Source organism: Dermacentor silvarum, chromosome 1, assembly GCF_013339745.2.
Source record: "Dermacentor silvarum isolate Dsil-2018 chromosome 1, BIME_Dsil_1.4, whole genome shotgun sequence".
In the NCBI taxonomy this organism is placed as follows: domain Eukaryota; kingdom Metazoa; phylum Arthropoda; class Arachnida; order Ixodida; family Ixodidae; genus Dermacentor; species Dermacentor silvarum.
This window is the reverse complement of record NC_051154.1, coordinates 155,422,448-155,428,905: the sequence shown is the minus strand read 5'-3', so window position 1 is coordinate 155,428,905 and position 6,458 is coordinate 155,422,448.

Sequence of the window (6,458 nt, the reverse complement as noted above, 5' to 3'; positions counted from 1 at the left end):
GGGGGATCGCTGCTGACGCCACGCATGTGCGTAAAGTAGTGTGGCCGCGTCTTTTAACGCGTCAGCGTTAATGGCCCAGTGTCGCAGAAAATTCGGTATCTGCGTCAGTGTCGGCGTCGGCGCCGGTGGCGTTGCCCGATAGAGAAAAATCATGCCGAACCACGCAGGCCCTCCGCCTGGCACGTAGGCATTACTCAACTAATTGAAGTTCTCAAACTAAACTGAATCAGAAAATTCGTAAAGTATGACTTACACACAGCCTACAGACATGATAGCGTCGGATTGCAATTTGAATATACGAGAAAACATAATTCTTTTAGACGAAAACTCAGTCACAAGCCCCTTTTCCGGCTGCCGTTTCAGGTCTGTCTTAGTGGGAGCGGCGCGCCCCGCTCGGTTCCTTGCAACACCATCCAGATGGCTCTCGCCTCCGCGCATCCGCAGCAGTGGCAGATCCCGCCGTGCGGGCCAGAGCAAAAAAAAAAAAAAAAAACACACAACAGAAAGCTCGCCTTCGTGCATAGCGTTCGCCGCCAGCGTTTGGAAATAAAGATTACGGTTACATACTTGTAAGCTGCAGTTGCCGGGAAGCGTGAGAAACAGTCAGGGATCTTTTAGTGCTATCGCGTTTCACTCTTCAATGCGAAGCTTAAGTGCCCCCTAAGTTTTTCTCGGGACAGATACCTGGACCATTTCTCCCGAAGTGTCCTGTGTCTGGACGTTACGTTGCAGACCGCAGCGAACTGGTAACCACTGCAACACAACGTTGTGACGCCGTTCGCAGGCTTGCACAGGCGTCTGATGTACATGACGAGTTGTTCCTGCGTGCATGACGACTTCAGGGACTGCAGTGACGCGCGTCAGTCGTAGAAGATGACTCAAGACTCAACTCTTTGGTCTATGATGTAAACACTTTTCAATTTATCCAAGGTTACACGCTCCACACACACTAAGAGTGGTGCTGTTCTGAATTTCTTTCAGATGCCACAGCCGGCACTACTGTAGAGGACGAAGCGGAGTGATCAGCGTACCTGCCAAAAAACATGAATCTTGAAATAACAGAACGCGTGAAAAAAAAACTAATATAGATTAGGTTTACGATGAAGACTCTGGCCTATAGCTACACGAGTGTGCAGCGAAATTCAACAGTCTGAGTATACTTGAATAGGGTTCTTTTCAATCAGGGAAATTGGCATTATTCGTTTGCCTATAACGAGAGCGTTCTGAACACAGCACAGCTACGTCTTAGTACCCGTACGTGCTCGTGACATTGTTAATCGGTGCTAATGTTACATCACTGATCCCAAGCAATAACCACACTGATTAATTGCACTTCCTGTACCACCTGTTATTAACTTTTGTTTTCACGCCATGGTACACAAGTTTCAAGAGAATTTAGCTATGGACACGTAAGCAAGGATCATGCTTCTGCAAGAGAACAGTAACCCCAAGTTTTCGAAATGAGTACCTCGTAAACCGTAGCGCACTGTGATTTTCGGAGACTCCACTTCCGTCTAGTGTTTCTGCTGGGTCGCATAAGTCGGCATTCCTTTCTCTGATTATTTTTTTTGGCCATCTAGCCTTGTTGGTGCGACCGCTTTTCGCTTATTTGCCCCGCGAAATAGCGCTCCCTTTCGACCAATTGCTTGTGTGCTTTGCTGTAATATGACAAGAGCGCACCAACCATTCCACTAACGGGCTATTGCCGGAAGCGCTACTGCTCTATGCGTCATCAAGGAAATAACGCGGGGAAACTTACACTCGTCTTCAGCCGCTGCAGAAAAGCGTGCAGCGTCTGCGATTTTATTTCGTTTTTCTTCATCTCTACGAGCGATGAAAGACACTGTTCACCTAAATGTCGTGGGAGGGTGACATTACACGTTCGCTACCTGTGCTGCACTTATAATGCTAGGGGGCAGTGCCCTTAGAAGTCATACCATTTTTTTCCCTTTCGTTTTTAATGCTTATTTATTCATTTATTCATAATGCCTTACAGGTGCACTGAAGGGCATTGAGTAAGGGCGGTAACATTTTCTACAGAAGTGAAGAATGTTAGCATCTCATAAAAAGGTAACAAAACAAAAGTTACAAATGGTACAGTGCAACATCATTACACAGTGTTATCAAAGAGCGTATTAAGGTTATCCCGAAAAGTTTCGCGGTTTGGCATGGTTGCAATGTGGTCCGGAAGATTGTTGCAATGTGCAATAGCACGAGGCAGTGATGATAAGTAAAATGCCTGCGTTTGACCATGTATGCGCATGAAACTGAGCATGTGCTGAAGGCGTCGTGACGTATGCACAGGTGCCAGAATCGGCAGACGGAGAGATTTATTGATATAAATGCACCTGCGAAACAGACTGAGAAAAGCGATCATGCGGCGAGTACTAATGGGTGAAATGAAATGCCTTTTGTTTATATTCGGGTAATGCTAGAAATATGGTCGTACCTACGTGAGATGAGTCTGTCTGCTCTGTTCTGAACAGCTTGCAACATCCTGATAAGGTACTCCTGATATGGTGACCGTGGGGATGAAGCAAATTAGTTAAGCACATAGGTTAGGTATGCTAATTTCAGTACAACAGAAGGTGTGTTACGCAAGTTTCTACGCAGATAACCAAGGGATTAGAAATGCGTAGCCCAGGAAAGATCAGGTGTAAGGTGGGCGCCAAGATATTTGCACGATTGGGTATTACAAATTATGGTATTATTAATCGAATAGTGAAATACCGAGTCAGTGCGCTAACGGCTAAACAAAGTTAACTTGCGTTTAGAGGCGTTAAGGGGCATCTGCCAAGTTTCGCACCATTTATAAATAAGGTCAAGGTCATTTTGGAGAGTAGAATGGTCACCCAAACATTTAATAGTACGATAGATGATGCAGTTTTCAGCAGACAACCTAATTGAGGATGATATGTTAAAGGGTAAGTAATTAATGTAAAATAGAAATAGTAATGGACCGGGACACTGCCTCGAGGGATACCGGATGTGACGCCGCAAAGGTTGTATGAAAAGTTATTCACGACTGTAAATTGCTGACGCATAGATAGTAAGTTACGAAGCCAAGATAGTGTTAATTAATCTAAACAAAGGGTAGAAAGCTTGGAAATCAAGCGACAATTACGTACAGTATCGAAAGCTCTAGAGAAATCAAGAAAGAGGCAGTCAGTTTGGTCATTATAGTTTTAACGTTAAAGTGAAGGTCAGTCGTTAACTCAAATAACTGCGTGTCACATCAGTAGCCTTTCCTGAAACCATGCTGATTAGAGAAGAAGATATTGGATTCAAGGTGAGAGTAGATATGAGAAGCTATAACATGCTGAAGGTCTTTGCAGCATATGTGTGTAAACGAAATAGCTCGATAATTACCAAGTGAGTGCCTGTCACCAAGTTTGAATAGGGGAACCACCTTAGCGATCTTAGAATCCTTGAGTAATTCGCCAGATGACAGCGATTGATTAAAAATGAGACACAAAATGCAATTAGAAATATTTGTGGTATTATTCTGCATTATTTAGTTTGTCTTCACTACCAGATGACGTAGCAACTTTAAGACTGGTAATCAGGTTAGAGATTCCTTCGACAGTGACGATGATTGGTACATTGGTTCTACGAAGACGACGTTTTTCTTAGGAACAAATGGCGCATTGGAGCAATCTTCCTGGGTAAAAACAGATGATAAATACGCATTGAAAGCAACTGGATAATCTTTATCAGAGACAGGAGGTTTTTTTTTTTGCACCGTGTATTGCGATTCGTTAAGTAGAATGAATAGGGCAGATAAACTTCCTGAATATTTAGAATTATTGCTGATAAGTGATTGTAAGTACTGAGAGTAGTATTTCTCTTTGGCTGCACCTAATGCTTTTGATAAGCTTGTAGGCATTCCTCATATTTATTCCAATTAGAAACCGTATTACTACGGCTCGCGGTATTGTAAAAGCGTTTCTTTTTATTTCGTAGTGATCGAAGCTTTTTAGTAAACCAAGGGTTAGCTTTATCGTTTGCGATAGAGTTTAATGGCACATACTTGTCAACTAACTCAAATATTTAGCGTTTAAATTGTGTCCACTTCTCATTCACAGACGGGGATACAAAGGACGGTAGAAAAAACGTTCCTTGAAAAAGACTTCTAATTCGGTGTTTATTCCATCGTAATTGGCTTGGTTATAATCCCGGATAAACACCTGAAAATGTTAATGGTAGCTTAATTGTGCAATTAAGGAGTTTATAGTCACTAAGTCTTCATTATAAGAAACCGGTCCAGCAGTGTCCGGTGCAGTCGTTAAAATCAAGTCCAAATGTTAGTTCCACGAGTGCGTTGGTCAACAACTTGTGATAAGTTGCAGTAAAGTGTTACATTGAGAAAATCTACTGATGCGCTACACGTAGTAAACATAGCAGACCAATCAATGAGAGGACAATTGAAATCACCAAAATATATGCATTCTCGGTTGGACAGAGTTGTGTAACCCGCGCTATGTTATCATGTAGTTCCCTCGTGACAGAAGAATCGGCATCTGGTGGGCGATAACATGATCGTAGAAGACATTTAGCAGAAGGTGTTACGGGTGCAGCCCAAGTTATTTCTATCTTATGGTTAGTATCCATTGAAAAGGATCAGACTGTCTTCTTAACTAACCGCTATTAACACGCCGCGTCCTCTTTTTTCAACCCGATCACACCGATATATGTTATCATCATCATCTCCATCATCATCATCATCATCAGCCTATTTAGGTCTACTGCAAGGACAAAGCCCTGCGATCTCCAATTACCCCTGTCTTGCATTAGCTGATTCCAACTTGCGCCTGCAAATTTCCTGAATTTATCACTCCACCTAGTTTTCTGCCGTCCTCGACTGCCCTTGCCTTCTCTTGGTATACATTCTTCAATTCTAATGGTCCACCGGTTATCCATCCTACGCATTACATGACCTGCCCAGCTCCTTTTTTATTTCTCTTAATGTCAATTAGAATATCAGCTATCCCCATTTGCTGTCTGATCCACGCCACTCTCTTCCTGTCTTTTAACGTTAGGCGTAAGATTTTTCGTTGCATCGCTTTGTGCGGTCCTCAACTTGTTCTCGAGCTTCTTTGTTAACCTCCAAGTTTCTGCCCCATATGTCAGCACCGGTAGAATGAAATGATTGTACACTTTTCTTTTCAACGACAGTGGTAAGCTCCCAGTTAGGATTTGGAAATGTCTGCCGTATGCACTCCCACCCAATTTTATTCTTCTGTAAATTTTATTCTCATGATCAGGGTCCCCTGCGAGTAATTGACCTAGATAAACGTACTCCTATACAGACTCTAGAGACTTACTGGCGATTCTGAAGTCTTGTTCCCTTGCCAGGCTATTGAACATTATCTTTGTCTTGCGCATATTAATCTTCAACCCCACTCTTACAATTTCTCGGTTAAGGTCCTCAGTCATTTGTTGTAATTCGTCCCCATTGTTGCTGAATAGGACAATGTCATCTGCAAACCGAAGATTGCTGAGATATTCGCCGTTGATCCTCACTCCTAAGCCTCCCTCACTGATAAGCCTATATATGGTATAGTTACCTTTATTTGGGAAAAGTTCTTCACTTGTTACGTCGGAATAGAGCCATGTCTCCGTGAGTATTTATATGTCAGGTTCACTGCCATCTAAGTAAGAACACAACTGATCTGTTTTGGACATTATACTTCGAATGTTAGTAAAAGATACCGATAATGATGACCACTTTAACTCAGGCTGCTTACGCGTGCGCGTGTTATCCTCACGCTATCTTGCCTGCTGTACAACTACGTTACTTGAACTGTAAAAAAAAATACGTTTAGCATCAATGCGAAGCTTATCCATTGTAAGTTTAATTATGCACAGCAGCTCACACGGGAATACCTGGCAAAGTTTCAGATGAAAGTATTTATTCACCGATGAAAAGAGGTAGTTTTTTATTGCGATGGCAATTACATGGACACTTCAAGTGCATTTTTGCCGTCGGCGACGCCGTGAGGTTCCGTATAAAGTCCAACGGCGATAAAATCGTCGCCGCGTGCCGTATGCTGCGTGTGTGAGTGAAAGCGTACGAGGGTGAGTCGGCAATCGCGACTCAATGTAGCGCACGCGAGGGAGGAAGGCAGGCCGGAAGCGCGCGGTCTTCTTTCGCGCGGCGAGGCGATGCAGAGGAAGAAGGAGGGGGGATGCGTTCTGCTCCATCGGCTACTTCTCACAGCGCGGCCGCGCGGGCGCCGTATCTTGAAAGCGATCTGCGATGGGGGCAAAGTGCATGCGCCGAGTGCCGGTAGCTTCGTATGCGCTGTGCTTTGGACGACTAGTTCGCGTTAAAGGGAGACGAGAGACAGCGTGGTCAATTTGCCCGCTGCTGCTGGCGTGCTTTCTCACTTGGGTGTTTTAGAGCGAGTTTCTGCCATCATCGAGCGAGATGTGGTCATGCTTATCTGTGCGCGTGT